Below are 16,161 nucleotides of genomic sequence, written 5' to 3'. Positions count from 1 at the left end.
GGACAGGAGGTAGAAGGTTATAGAGCTATAGGGAGGGACCCACAAGTGCCTGCAGACCAGAGTGAACACTAGCCCTTCATTTGAATAGTCTTAAATCTAAAGAGCCTTAGCCCAAGGAAATACTGAATGCCAGTCCTCCCGGAAACGTGGCCACCCCACCACAAAGCAACAAAGCATGAGCAGACAGAGCTGGAGAGATTGTGTTGAGAACCCAGTTCAAGTCTAATAGCTGTAGTGTGTGACCTGGGCTGCTTAGCCACCATTATTTTCATTTCTAAACTGCAAATAACACTTGGACAATTTCTAGGATTAGCTGAGAAAAGACAGAAGTACTTTAAGGCCTCAGTAGCTCCTAAAGAGTAGTAATCTGCACTCTAGGACAGGACAGTAATAAGGAAAAGGGCAGTAGAGGGCAAACAGAATAGGCTTTGGGGATATGTGAGTATACTATTCTCCAATTTATTTCATGTTGTTTTTTTTATTTATAGAAATGTCATTGTTTTAAACCTTTTTAAGTAAAATTCAGTGATTAGTAAAATTTTCTAGAAGTTAACTCTAAGTGGCTGAAAATGTTCATTACATACTTATTATACATACTTATGATTGAAGGATATATAATTAAATTTAGTGACTTTACTAGTCACTACCTTGCTAATTCTGCTGTATTTTTTTTAATATCTTGTTTTTAATATAGAAAAGTCAATACTGGCTGGATTTGGTTGAATAAAGAATTTTTATGCTCTCCAAGTGTACTTGTCTGTTGAACCAATCCTAAATTAATTCTGTACCTATGTAACTTTTTTGAAGTCATAGTTACCAAGGTTCTTGTGAGAGTTATTATAAAATTAATCTAAAGTTTGGTTATTTTTAAGCTTTAAATATTTATTCTTAATTACATATATCTGTGTATGGTGTACACACTGAGTGCAAATGCCCATAGAGGCCAGAAGAGGGCAACATTCCCTGGAGCTGGAGTAGAAGTGCCTGCAAGCCACTAGATGTGGGTGCTGAGACCCAAATCTGAGTCCTGAAAAAGCAGTAAGCACTCTTAACTCCTGAACTACCTCAAGTCCCCTTTAAATTTTTTATGATATTTTTATGCATCTTATGTGTGTGTTCATGTGCTATGGCTTGTATGGAGGTCAGAGGACAACTTTTGAGACTCATTTCTTTTCTTCCACCATGTGGGTCTGGGGGATTGCACTCAAGTCATCATGTGGGAAAGCTGTCTTAACAGCCCTGGAGTTTTAAACTATAGCTTGCTTGCCTAAAGTGCCGAAAGAATTCAGTCGTGGCTATGTATAAACCAGGTATGGTAACTTAAGATGCCTGGACTCCCAGCACTCAGAGACAGGAGAGTGGGTTCAAGGTCATCCTTGGCTATATAGCCAGTTTGTGGCCAACTTGAGCTATGTAAGACCTAGCTCAAAAAAAAAAAAATTACAATTAAGCTTACCTAATTTCAAAATATATTCTAATGATGTATCCTTTCCTGCTATCCGTAGAACCCCTGGGAATGTTCAAGCTCAGGAAGCTTTCAAGCATTTGTGGTTAAGATAACTATCAAAAGCAGCAGATATTTGCTGACCACAGGCATGCCCCAGATACTGTAAAATGGTAAATGGAATAAAATGCCAGATAAGCCTGTTTTGAGTTATTCTTTCTTTTTTCTTTTTCGTGGTTTATTCACTATTTAATTCTAGCACTAGAATTTCTGCTTCTAGAAGGGCTATGTAAACATCTTGTTTAACTGAGAGAAAAAGCATTCTTTTCATGATCTAAGTATTCCTCAGTGCTAACGTGTGTGTGCATGTGTGTCTGCATGTGTAGGGGGTGTGCTTTCATGTGGAGGCTGGAGGTCAACATCGGGTGTCTTCCTCAATTACTTCTCCACTGTGATGTTTTGAATCCCTCACTTGATTGGTCATCTAGGCTGGCTAGCCAGAAAGCCACGTATTGTGAACTTGGCTTACTCATGCTTTCACAGCAAGCACTTTGCCACCTCCATCTTGTTCCCAGGCTTGTCCTGGTTTCTTTCCGTTCAGCTGTTTTTTCTTGGGAAGGGAATGTGGGTGCTAGGAACCAAAAACAGGGCCTTTCCAAAAAAAAAAAAAAAAAGCAAGTGTTGTACCATTGAGCAGGGTGTTTGTTGTTTCTTAGAGACAGGGTCTCACTTTATAGCCTACACTGACTTCCAACTCTATCCTGCTTCAACTTCTTGAGTGCTTCTTGAGGCTCCAGAACAAAGAGGCATTTGCTTGTTTGTTTGGAGATATGATCTCACTATGTAGCCTTGACTAACCTGAAGTTCACTGTGTAGATTAGGCTGATCTTAAACTCAGATATCTGTCTGCCACCTCCTGGAGTGCTGGGACTAAACATGGGGCCCACCATACCCACCTAATTTTAAATTCATTTTATGGTGGTTTTGCCTTCGTATATGTGTGTATGTGCACTGTATGCTTGCCTGGTGCCTGCAAAGCCCAGAAGAGAATGTCAGATAGCATGGACCTGGAGTTACCAACAGTTGTGAGCCTCCCTGTGGGTGCTGGGAGTACAATACTGGCCTCTGGAAGAGCAGCCAGTTCTCTTAACCACAGAGCCATCTCTACAACCCTGAAGCATTTTGTTTGTTTGTTTTTTAATGATGTAAAACCACTTCATATCACATAATTCTGAAAGGCACAGCATTAATCAGCATGCCTATTAATGAGCCTTGCCCTGTTTCCTTCAAAATGCTGATGAGAGCAAACCTGTCCACTAGCTTGCTCAGAACACCTTGAATGAATATTCTCTAGGTGGAAAGTGAATGAAGCACTGTCAGCCATTCAGGAATTAAATTGATCAGTGGGATCTGTTTGGTAGCTCTGTTAGGATTTGGGGCATGCTGTTGTGATTAGGCTGTGTGCTCAGCCAGTCACTGTCTCCCGGGAGAGATTTAGATACAGGCAGAAAGCGTGCGGCTGTGCCATGTTCATTTCATTAAGCTACTTTACACACATGACAGGAAATCTGCAAGTCCAGATTTCCAGAAGCCCACACTATGGATCTTCAATGTGACCTCTTCCAAATGGCACAAATAAAGCATTTCAAAAAACATTACATTTCTAGCTATACTTTTTAAATGTTACCTTTATGTATATGTGCCTGCTGTCTGTATGTTCACTATGTTCCTGCAGATGTCCATGGAAGCCAGAAAAGCTCGTTGGAGCCTCGATTTATGGGAGGAAAATGGTACTGAAACACACAAATAAATGTTTAGTTTGCTCATAAGAATAACCGGGGCAGGTGAGATGACTCAGCAATTAAATACTAACTGGCTGCTGTTCCAGAGGACGCAGGTTTAATTTACAGCATCCATATGTGGATCATACCTCCAGTTCTAGAAGATCTGACACCCTCTTTTAACCTCCATGGGCACCTAGGACCAAATGTGGTGCAGGATAAACACAGTATTTTTAAGAGCCAAACTAAAGCCATGCTGACATACTTGATAACCTATCAGGATGCCAGATACAACCCTTGATAGAGAAGCACATCCTGTGTGCCCAGTGCTATTCAGAATCCTCGAACCTGCAGAAACCCAGGCTGAGTTGCCTAGAAGTGAAGGCCACCCGGGAGCTTAAGGTAAACTTCCTCTCCTGCTCAGCTCTAGCACGGGTCTCACACTTTCCCCTCATCTCCAGTCTCCAGCTTTTCTGTTTATTTTTCTTAAGACAGAGTCACACTGTATAGACCTGACTCTCACAGAGACCCCTCTGCTCCTGCCTCCAGAGTGCTGGATGAGTGCAATTTTATGAGGTTTATATTTATTTTGTTGTTTTTGTCACTTGAGGCAGGGTCTTTTCTCATAGCTACAAAAAACCGTACCTCAACCAAACCAATTCAAAGGGAAGACTTTTATTTTGGTTCACTGTTTGAGGGCATACGGTCCTTCCTGGACTAGAACACAGTGTCTGTGGTCAGTCAGTCTTTAACTGGAGGAGAAGTGGGAGGAGGCAGTGGCTCCTCACAGCTTTGAACTGTGAAGCAGAGTGAAGACTGAAAGCAGGGCCCTGGGAGCATGGAGAGGACTAGAGGAATGGACCCGCAAGAGCCCTCAAAGGCTGGCTCCCAGTGGCCTACATCTGCCAGCTAGGCTACATGTCTCAAAGTTTCCAAAACCTCCAAAAATAGTGGCACTCCAACTGGTGATCAGGGTTCAAACACATGAACCTGTGAGAGATGGTGCAGCTTCAAACCGTAACAGTGTGCTTATTGTGAGATTCCCAGCATCCTACTCTGCCCTGATGAGAACTATAGTTATCACTGCAACTTAAAGAGATATTCTGAAGACTGCGTCCATCTTTGTCAAAGCTCTACCATTAGATGCTCCTCAAGAACAAAGAGTCTTCATGACAGAAGAGGGACAGTTTCAACTGCTTTTTGCTGTCCTCTCCTTCCACTTTACGGTCTGAGGATTGAGCTGTCTGTCTGACTTGTGCAGAAAGGCTTTTATTCATTGAGCCATTCCACCAGTGCATATTCCTGATTTTAAACTGATGGGTTGGTTTGTTTGTTTGTTTGTTTGTTTTTTCGTTTTGTTTTGTTTTTCTAAGAGTCTCAGGTTGCTCCAGCTGGCCTTCAGCTAAAGCTCAATGTTAGCCAAATCTAATCTTGAACTCCTGACCCTTCTGTTTCTACTTCCCAAAGGGCAGATTATAAGCATTACTATGTTCTTTTTTTTTTCTTTTTTTGCATTGATTGATTAATTGTGTATGTGTGTATGAGAGAGAGATAATGTGAAGGTCAGAGGACAATCTGTAGGGATCAGTTCTTTACCTCTTCCAAGTGGGTCCCAAGGATTAAATGAAGGTCATCAGGCTTAGTAGTAAGAGGCCTTTATCTGCTGAGCCATCTCACTGGGCCAGATGTTATTCCCTTTTGAGTTATACTCAGTAAATACAAATCTTTAGAAGTTAGTAACTCAATGGACTAATATATGCCCATTCTATATACAGCTACAACCTACTCCACATTGAACATCTCCCTAGAAAAGGTTCCACTAAGCAAGATGACATCAGACTAACCCTAACACTTCTGAAGTTGAGGCAGAATGGTTTCTGTGCATTCAAGGTCAGCCTGGGCTACATAGCAAGTTCAAGAACTACATAACAAATTCAAGGTCAAACAAGGAATGTAACTTATGGTAGAGTGTCTAGCCATTGTAATGACCTCAACTTCAACATTGAGCATCATAAAAAAAAAAAATCCCCCCACTTCTCCCTTCTCCCTCCAGTCAGTACATCTATCTAGTCTTATAAACTTTAGCCACTCTAGTGATGGGTAGCATCCCATTATGCCAATGTAACTTTCTTTAACTTTTAAAATTTTGTGTGTGTGTGTGTGTGTGTTAGAGAGAGAGAGAGAGAGAGAGAGAGAGAGAGAATATGCATATGAGTGCAGGTGCCTGCAGAGTCCAGAAGAGGGTGCTGGAGCACCTGGAGCTGGAGTTACAGGCAGTTGGGATCTGTCCAATGTGGGTGTTGGGAACTGAACTTGGGTCCTCTTCAAGAGCAGCACAGATTCTTGACCATTGAGCCATCGGGGCTAAAAATGGTCCAATATAATTCACTGAAAAATACAGTACATGGCTGCTCACGTGTAAGCAAAAACTTGAGGCACCTTGTTTCTAACACATAGGAACACACACACCTCTGTGATTGCCTATATTCAGAATAGGTCACCTACATGAAAAGAAAGCAGCATGGAATAATCTGGGTGCAAGGCACCACTGTATTCTGAGGTGTAGGGGGAGACAGTAGACTCAGAAGTCTCTCCACTTCACTTCCACATAGAGAGACGAGATGGACACTTTGGAAACAGACGGAAGAGAGATCTTTCCTCAGGGCTTCTCTGTGTAACCCTAGCTGCCCTGGAACTCACTCTGTAAACCAGGCTGTTTTGAACTCAGAGATCTGCCTGCCTCTGTTTCCCAAAAGCTGGGAATAAAGGAGTGTACCACCACACCTGGCAAGATAGAAGATTCTAAGAGGAAAATCATGGGACGGTGAGATGGATTCTGTGGGTAAGGGCACTTGCTGCCAAGCGTGAAGACCTAAGTTCCATCCCTGGAACCCACATGATGGGAGAAGAGAACAGACTCCTGCACCTGACCTACACACACACTCAGAAAACAAAAAAACAACTGTGTCACGTGGGTGCCCCCCCAAATAAGTACATGAATACAGAAAAATAATGAAACAGCTTCAAATGATTTGGACTCTCCAACTTAGAGCCCAATCACTTAAAATAACTAAAATTCCCATTTAGACTCTAACCAAACAGTTAATTTCTCCCATAACAAATGTCAACTAGCTCCTGAAGTTGCTCCTTGACCTTTTTGGTATGTGTAAGAGCTTATATGTGTATGGTATATGCACATCCACATACCATGCAGGCACAGTGTGTGCAGAGGCTGGAGGAGGACATTAGGTGTCCTGCTCTACCCCTTTCCACCTTATTCCTTTGAGACAGAGTCTCTCTGAACCCGCAGTTAGACTGCTGGTCCGTGCCCCCATTAGTGCTTGGGTTACAGACCACACTTGACCACCTAGCTTCTTAACTCGGCTGACCATACCCCATTTTTCCAAGAATTTCTGGGACCTTTAATTCAGGCTCTCCTGCTTAAGGAGTAAGAACTTTTAGTTCCTGGGCTATCTCACCAGCCCTTCCCCAACACTTGCCTTTAATAGAGACATTGAGACTATTTGCTGACCCAGACTACTGTCCCCAGCAAAGCTACCTGTTACAACCAAAGGAAAGATAAACACGTTCCATTATGAACACTGATTAAAGACTTGATCACCACCTAAGAAAATCCTTGGAGGAATTCTTCAGACTGAAGAGAAAAATTAATCCATGAGGCTGCAGGGGAAAAAATAAACCATACTAGGATAATAGCTAAGCAAGAGAGAAAGTGGGCAAAAACAAACCCTGCAAAATTAAAAAGTTTTAAAAACTGGGAGGAGTCAACATACGCTTTTTAAGAAAAACTCTAAATATTAATGATATCAATTCTCCCAGTGAAAAGACAGAATAGATTAGATTTAAAAATAAATAATAAAGGCACCATCTGTTTGCTGCCTCTAAGAAGGGTACCTTATCACAAAAGACAGACATCTGTAGGATGAAAGACTAGAAAATGTATTTCAAGCAACTGGACCTAGTCAGCAAGCAGGTGTTGCTGTTCTGATATCTGCTGAAACAGACCTCAATCCAGAGCCAGGGAGAAGAGAGAAGGGCCAAATGAACTAGTCAGCACGAGGACTTCACAACTCTAAGCAGGTCAACTCCAAATAGGTGCACTCGCTTTCATGAAACAAGTACTACTAGGTAATGCCAGCACACTATAGTCAAACCTACTACTTTGTCAGATGATTTAAAAAATACGTTTTCCCCAACATAATTTTATTATTCGTGAATTCCATACAATGCTCCCCAGTCACACTTGCTTCCCGTTCCTCCCAGATCCAGCCTTCCATGTTTGTGCTCTCCCCCGGCTCCCGCCTGAAAGAAAAATATACTCAGTCCAATTTCTGTTACCCGCATATATTCTCATTGGAGCATGGTCAAACTCAGTGGCCAGCCCCTTAAAGAAAGCAGTCCTTCCCCATTCCCACCCCCAGCCAGAAGCCATCAACTGTGAGGAGCTATAACTTCAGCATCTTTATCTCAACTTTTAAGGACTCTTCTATAGCTTCCTGTCTGAACTGAGTTTTTGGTGGTGGTGGGGGTCACAAAAGTCTTCAATGTCTCTCATTCTCAGATACACATCTGCTACAGTCATCAATACCAAAAAACATGGAACCCTTCACAAATTTGCTCGCCATCCTTGTGCAGGGGCCATGCTAATCTTCTCTGTATTGTTCCAGTTTTAACATATGTGCTGCTGAAGGACCAACATACATTTAAAAGCGGTTTGAATGGAAAAAGATGGACAATGACATTCCTTGAAGGCATGGGCTATGCAACAGATTTCTCAGGAATACATTCTTCCATGGCTTGGTGTGCTGGCTAGTTTTATGTCAACTTAATGCAAGTTAGAGCTACTTGGGAAGGGAGAACTAAAGTGCTCCCATCAGGTTAGCCTTTGGGGAAGCCTATGGGGTGTTTTCTTAATTAATGATTGATGTGGGAGAGCCTATGGGTGGTGCCACTCCTGGGCTGGTGGTCCTTGTTACTTCTAAAAAAGCAGGCTGAGAAAGCCATGAGAAGACAAGCCAATAAAAACTCTTCCATGTGCTCTGCATTAGTCCCTGCCATCCGGTTTCTGCCCTGCTGGAGTTCCTGTTCCAACTTTTTTGGATAATGGACTACAAGCTATATAACATAAAACAAACCCTTTCCCCAACAACTTGTTTTCTTCTTCTTCTTCTTTTTTTTTTTTTTTTTTTTTTTTGTCACATTTTATGACAGCAGTAGAAACCTGAAGATGTTTGAGAAACTGCCTCCTGAACTGGCCAGAGAATCTAGCTGGCTGGAGAACCAGGAAGAATCAGGAGGTGGAGATGAGAAGCCAGCCTAGTGTTGGGTGGTGGTGGTGGTGGTGGTGGTGGTGGTGGTGGTGGTGGTGCATGCCTTTAATCCTAACACTTGAGAGGCAAAGGCCAATGGATCTCTGCAAGATAGAAACCAGCCTGGTCTACAGAGTGAGATCCAGGACAGCCAAGGCTACACAGAGAAACACTGTCTCAAAAAAATACAAACAAACAAACAAACTGGTCTAGTAGCAGACAGGTCTTGACAGCCTCTGCCTCGCCAGAGTTTTCAATACACTACACAAATTCCAGTTATAGGAGGAAAAAATGCAATTGCCAAACACCTGAGGAAGAAAACTCAGCCTGGCAATCCTGGACATGTTAGAGTTGCTGAACCTTGGGCCCCATTCTGGGCTTACTGAGTTGAGAACTGTGCACCTTATCAGTTCAAAACACGTGAGTTCACGCCCCTGGTCATCTTCTCGGAACATGCGGAGGAGCTGATGACATGATAAGCATAGAGGAAGAGTATGGACTCGGAGAGCTCAGAACAGCAGCCTCTGAGTGCTGGCTGGCACAGGCCGGTCTTTGCCAGGCTCCCTCTCATATTCACACTTATGCTGCAGACAGAAGATTCATGCAGGCCCTGGGACAGCCCCACCCCACCCCCAGGCAATCTGAATTTTTTTCAAAGGCTGCCATCATCTAGACATCCTGAGAGAAGCTTTGCTGTCAAACATTTGATCCCTTTTAACTGCTGAGGGTTAGAAACCTCATTTTTCTTCCTTTCTTATATAACTTGTTGGACAATGGTGGCACATTAAGCCAGCAGCTGCTTCTTGTCCTTTTCTCAGTGTGCCTCTCTCACAGGAACAAGCTGTAGATTTCTTGCTGTATTAAGGGGATGATAAAGATGAAAGTTCTGTCTTGAATCCAGGTGCCAGGGACAAAGAAAGAACCTGGCTTTGATAGTGTAATGGCTCTGAAATAGAAAAGGGGGACACACAGATGAGGCCCATGGCAGTTCAGTCTCCAAGTGGGTTGCCTAGGGAGCAGGGGCTGTATCTGATGTGAACTCAGTGGTGGGCTCTTTGATCACCTCCCCCTGGGGTTGCAGCCTTGCCAGGCCACAGAGGAAGATGATGCAGCCACTCCTGATGAGACCTGATGGGCTAGGGGGAGGAGGACCTCCTCTGTCAGTGGACTAGGGGAGGGGCTTAGGGTGAGAAGGAGGAGGGGTGGGGCTGGGAGGAGACAAGGGAGGGGGCCACAGCCAGGATACAAAGTGAATCAATTGTAATAAATAATAAATAAATTTAAAAAAAAAAGAAAAGGGGGTCACAAACTCAGGAGAGGCCAAGACTGGCAAATCCTCTTTTGTCACCTGGCCTACCTTGACCAGGGCCTTAAAGGCCAACTGTGGAAATTTCATGATTCTCCTGGAAGTCCTCCACCGATACCCAGAGAGACTCTGTTGAGAGGTGAGGCTGGTGGGTTGCTATCCTTGGTCCTGAACCATCGCTGTTCGTTGGGGCAGCAGTTGACTTTGTCACTGAAAATCGTAAGCAGCAGAGAGGCATATTAATTTGTTGAAAAGCCTGGCCCCCAGACAGTCTGCCTCAGAGGGTCACTGAATTCCTTTATATGCAAGATCCCAGGCCTAAAAGTTTGGCTCAGTTGATAAAATGTTTCCTGGGCAAGCAGAAGAACCTAAGTTTGGATCCGAAGAAAAAAATGTGAAAAATTAAGGTGTGGTGGTAAAGCCTTGTGATCCCAGTACTGTAGAAGTGGAGACAGAGAATCCCTAGAAATCAATGGACAGATTGATTTCTGGCCAAATCTGTGAGCTTCAGTTTCACCGAGAGATGCTGTCTCAAAAAAGAAAGTGGAGAGAAATAGAAGACACGAGACATCAACCTCTAGCCTCCAGATACATGGTACATACATGGGAAAATGCACCACACACACAAAAACATACACACACAAGAATCCATTAATCATACTAAAAAAAAAATGTAAAAAGTGGGTCAGTGGTGACACATGCCTTTAATCCCAGTACTTGGGAGGCAGAAGCAGGAAGATTTTTGAGTTCAAGGCCAGCCTGGTCTACAGAGTGAATTCCAGGACAACTACAGAGAGAAACCCTGTCTCCGAAAACAAATAATAATAATAATAATAATAATAATAATAATAATAATAATAATAATTTATTAATTAACCTGAAAAACAAAAAGGAAGAGCCCAGAGGCATCTTGCCACCAGCTCGTATCTCCCAGCCATCACTTGGCAAAGGCAGGTTTTCTGCTTGTACCTCCATGTAGTGGACAGCTGCTGCTCATTGATTTGTTTCTTGCTCCTGTTAGCATTCATTCTGTGATCTTCTAAAATGCTCCCTGGTTCTTAGCAAAGTCACCTCTTTCCACCCTTAAATTAAGACAAGAAGTTAGCAGGGAGAAAAAAATATATTTTAGGCAACTAAGGAGGTGTACACCTATAATCCAAGATCTAGGTCAGCTGAGGCAGGGAGACCTCAAATTCAAGGCCAGCCTGGGCTACATAGTAAGGTCCATCTCAAAGCAATAATAATATAAAGTAATTCTAATTTGGAGGTTATTTTCAAACGATTTGTTGCCAATGATAAACTCGTAACCAGCCTTGGCTTAGAACCCACGTCACTGAAGGCAAATGGCAATTTGACTGGGCCTAGGGAGCCAAGCATGACCAGGGTCAGAATTGCATGCATCAGTGCTTCAAGATTGTCACCTAGCTGCCCCAAGACTTTCTTCATTTTGTCTTCCATCTTGTGAAAATGCTGCTACTGTTGCTCTGCTCCCAACCACTTTAATTTCTGCAACATGGTTGGTCTTACTGAAGCTTTGTTTCAGCTGTTCGGGGTCGGTGATCCTTGAGGAGCTGAGGTAGTGACATTCCTACATCTGCACACTGAACTCAAGGCCAGCTCCCCCCTGCAGCTGAGGGGTGCACATAAACAGTACCCACATTCCCGGGAGCATTGGAGCCACACAGCAGCAGTGAAGGGTCAGTCTCTTAGGACTGAAGGGAGCAGTTCCCGCAGTGTAACCCCAGACAGAAGGTACCTCTGGGAGTAGAGAATCATAACACAAACAGCGTCAGCCCTGTCCATTTGCTTTTGAGAGAGCTCCTCAATGAGGTGGAGGAAAAGTCACAGGTGGGCATTGAATTGGGTCAATAGCAGCTTTAAGGGGAGAAGGATATGGCAGAGGTTTTCAGAGCAGAATTGATTAGGCAGAAAGCTGGGGCCCACGTGAGAGACCACCAGGAGATCTGAAAAGCCGGTGGGAAATGTGAGAGGAGGCTATTTTTAAAGATGTGAGACTGACTTCCAGAGCAATTGGTGGAAAGTGATGTACACCTGTGGTCCCAGCACCCGGACACTGCAAAGTCATTGTGTGCTTGAGGCCAGCCTGGGCTACATAGCAAATGCCAGGCATGCCAGAGCTCCCAAGACACTGCCAAACAAACAAATCGCCCATGAAACAAACAAATGAAGAAAAAGATAAAGAAAAAACAGGCCACAACCAGGTGCCTCGCTCACTCTGCCTGCAATGGCTCAGCTCCCTGTTACACCAGCACTCAGGCTAGCAGGCACCAAGGGCCACTGGCTCAACACTCTGATACTGCATAAACAAAAAGCTTTGGTGATTCTAGCCAGCAGGATATTTACATGGACTTAAAGTACCTTTTACAAGATACTTCCAGTTGCCAAAGGAGCCAGGTACAGTGGCTCTTGCCTGCAGTCTGACGAGTTGAAAGCTTGAGGCAGGGTATCACAAGTTACAGGTTAATCTAGCCTATAAGGTAAGTGGCAATCTAGCCTGAGATCCAGTGAAACCTTGTTTCAAAAACAAAACAAAAACTGCAAAGAGGAAAAGAGTATCTTTATAGTGGAAATCTGCCGGAAGCCTCCTCAGTAAGTAAACAAAGTTAACATCCATCAGTCTTGTGGTGTCAACACCCCCTGAGATGACACAGTGAGGCAGACACGGCATCATGTCTGTGGCATTTTTGTTTGCTTGTTTGTTTTTGTTTTTGTTTTTCAAGACAGGGTTTCTCTGTGTATTCTTGGCTGTCCAGAACTTGCTTTGTAGACTAGGCTGGCCTCAAACTCACATCGATCCCCCTGCCTCTGCCTCCCAGAGTGCTGGGGTTACAGGTGTGTGACACGGCACGTGGCTGTCTGTGGTATTTTAAAAAAGATTTGTGTGTATATGTATGTCTGTGTATGTGCAGTGTGAGGGTGGGGGTGGGGTTGTGTTTGTGTGTTCAAGGAGGCCAGAAGAGGCTCCAGGGGCTGGAGGAACAGGCAGTCGAACAGGCAGTCGGGAGCTGTGAGGTATGGGTGCTGAGAACCAAATTCAGGTTCTCTGAAAGAGCAGCTGGCACTTTTAATCACCGAGCCACCTCTCCAGCCCCCTGTGGCTTTTTTGTAAAGGCACAACCTGAATTTAACCATGAGGAAACATCACACAGAACCAAACTGAGAGACACTTTGTAAATTACAGGACAGTGCTCATTAGGAGTGTAAAGGTCATAAAGATCAAGGGGGTGGGGGGGAGGGAGGACTCAAAGAACTCTCCTAGACCAGAGACTATTAAGGGGACATAAAAAGTAAATGTGCTGTATGATGCTGGATTTGACCCTGAGCCAAAAACCTCAGCTTTAGTGAGATAATCTGAAGCCTTTGAATAAGATCAACAGATTACTTAGTAGCATCACGGCAGCACTAACTTCCTGTTTGGAGGGTTCTGTGGCTGCCATGTTAACGTGGTGGGAGGCTGTGGAAAGGGCACGTAGGAATTGCTGGCCCTCTTTGTGCAGGGTGATTTTTAAGCCTGATATCATTTCAAAATTTAAACTTGCCAAGCTTAAACATAAAAAAAAAAAAAAAAAAATTCATCGGTACTAACATGATATAATGCTGGGCAGTGGTGGCACACACCTTTAATCCTTGCACTCGGGAGGCAGGAGGATCTCTGGGTTCGAAGCCAGCATGGTCTACATAGCAAGTTCTAGGACAGCCAGGGCTACACAGAGAAACCCTATCTTAAAACAAACAAAAAACAAAAAAGCAACAATAACAAAACACCTCTAAAATAACACCATACAGTATTTAAATAAGACAATGAAAAAGTTACATGTAGTCTTGTGTTTACCTTTTGTGTAAGGTGGTGCACATTCAAACTACGGGCTAGAATTCACACAGGAACGTTATGAAGACACTCAAAGAACTGAAGTGACTGTACTTGAATAAGGCACTGGCAACCTGACAGGATATTTATACTTCTCCAGTTTCCTTTCTGTGTGTGTGATATTTGAGATGTTTGTTTGTTCGCTTGTTTGTTTTAAGGGTTTTGTTTGGTTATTGGTTTTGTTTTGTTTTTTGAGACAGAGACTTACTAGTTGGCCTGGGACTCATAGAGATCTGCCTGCCTCTATCTCCCGAGGGCTGAGAATTACAGGCTTAAACTACCTACCTTGCCAGGCTTGTTTAGGACATTTTTTTCAGTAGCGTGCATGTATCTCTAAAACACTACCTACCAGCTAGGCATCCTGGTGCACATCAAGAGGCTGAGACAGGAGCAAATAGAGTTGGAGGTCCACCTGGGCCACATAGTGAGACCTTGTCTCAAAAAAAAAAAAAAAAGAATAGCTGAGTTGGGGATGGTAGTGCATGCCTGTGGTCCCAGCACTTGGAGATGGGGGGCAGAATATATCCAGTTGGAGGTCAGCTGGTCTACATAGCAAATTCCAGGCAGGACTACACAGTAAGAAAAACAAAACAAAGCATAACAGAACCAACCAACCAACCCCCCTGTAAAGAAACAAACACACACACACGCCCTCAAATTTATTAGCTGTTCGAATCTGTCTTTTAAAATCCAGATCCATTTCATCAAAGCTCTCTAGAAACAGAGGGGCCCTTTCCTGGTCACCCTCTCTTCAACTTCAGAAAACAAACTACTGGGATTAGATTTCTTTCCTAAGACTTTGGCACAAAAGCCAAAAACATTGGCTGATGGTTAATTTGATTCTTTTAGGAAAATTGTTGTACACATAGGAATGTTTTGACTGTGTGTGTGTCTATGCACTCTGTGTACAGCGACCGTGGAGGCCAGAAGAGGGAGTCACAGCCTCTGGAATTGGAGTTACGGATGGCGTGAGCCTCAATGTGGGTGCTAGGACTGAACCTGGGCCCTCTGGAAGAGCCAACAGTGTCCTTAACTACTGAGCCGTCTCTTCAGTTCCTAATTCAGTTCTTTAAGTCACTGATTTCTACCCAAGATCCACAAATGCTTAGAAAACACAAACGAGAAGAGTGTTTCCTAAGACGCTTTATCTCGCTGCGTAGCCTGGCTGGCGTCATGGAGACCAGAACGGCCTGGAGCTCACAGCCGCCCACCTACCGTCGCCTCCAAAACGCTGGGGTTAAAGTCACGCACCACCACGTCTGGTGAGACTTTTATTTTTAAAGTAAATCCTCTCTAGTGCTAGGGAATGAACTGGCTGGATGATACTTTCTGTTTCTGCCTTGGCTCTTACATCTACCCTGTTAATCATAGTGTTTGTGTGTGTGTGTGTGTGTGTGTGTGTGTGTGTGTGTGTGTGTGTGTGTGTGTGTGTGTGTGTTTTGGTTTTTTGAGACAGGGTTTCTCCATGTAGCCTTGGCTGTCCTGGAACTCACTCTGTAGACCAGGCTGCCCTCAAACTCAGACATCCACCTGCCTCTGCCTCCCAAGTGCTGGGATTAAAGGCGTGGATCACCCCCACCTGGCTACCTGGTTAATTCTTAGCCTACCCCATTTCCCTCTCTCAACAGGATCTTACTCTGTAGCTCAGGATGGCCTGGAACTTTCTATATGCCGCAGGTTGGCCTTAAATTTATGCAACCCTCTTGCTTCAGGCTGTGAGTGTTGGGATTACATGACCCCTACCCTGTGACCTACAGCTTTGCTCTCTTGATAAGTCCCAGAGTTCTTAGAAGTGATCGTGCTACCTTCCTTTATTGGTATTTGGGTATAGTATTTCCTTTCTTTGTCCCCATCCCTGATGCTCCAGCTCCTGCTCCGTTGAGTCCGGTTAGGTTTTCCATTGTTGATTTTATCTGATTCTTGACTTTCTTCTTCTCTTTTTCAAAGTCTTGCTTTCTTGCTGAATTTCTCTTCCATGTTGTGAATAAATATATATATATATATATAGACAACAAACCTGTAGCCAGCATCATACTAAATTTGGAAAACAGAAAAAAAAATGTTTAAAATCAGAGCGAGACCATGCTCTCCACCATGTGTTTGAATATGTTTAGACACTTGAAAAAAAGGCCTTTAAAGAAAGGACAGATTGGGAAGAGAGTAGAAGAAGCACACTCTTCAAATGGAGCTTAATTCTTGCTCAGGCCAGTGACGTCTGAGGATAAGTCAGTCATTGTATGCTGCTCACCACTGATTAACTAGCAGCCGAGGAGCTAGGTACACTTACTCAACCTTCACCTCCTCAGCTGCCAGGACAGTGCCCAGACTTTCCAACGGATAAAAGACTGAGGTGACTCAGGATGAGGAGCACAGTCTCACCAAACAGCTTGTCTGAAATATACTTCCCATAT

At 43.8% G+C, this 16,161-nt stretch overlaps 1 non-coding gene across 1 annotated transcript; it reads right to left on the bottom strand.

The window, feature by feature from the left end:
• Positions 1–7,836: 7,836 nt before the first annotated feature.
• LOC129682064 (U6 spliceosomal RNA) lies at positions 7,837–7,939 on the bottom strand. The gene has a single exon (XR_008720931.1). It is a non-coding gene; the product is annotated as a U6 spliceosomal RNA (small nuclear RNA).
• Between the last annotated feature and the right edge of the window lie 8,222 nt (positions 7,940–16,161).

Source organism: Psammomys obesus, unplaced genomic scaffold (assembly GCF_907164565.1).
Source record: "Psammomys obesus unplaced genomic scaffold, mPsaObe1.curated_primary_1811, whole genome shotgun sequence".
Classification (NCBI taxonomy): domain Eukaryota; kingdom Metazoa; phylum Chordata; class Mammalia; order Rodentia; family Muridae; genus Psammomys; species Psammomys obesus.
The sequence above is the reverse complement of the archived record's forward strand: the minus strand, read 5'-3'. Positions and strand labels throughout refer to the sequence as shown.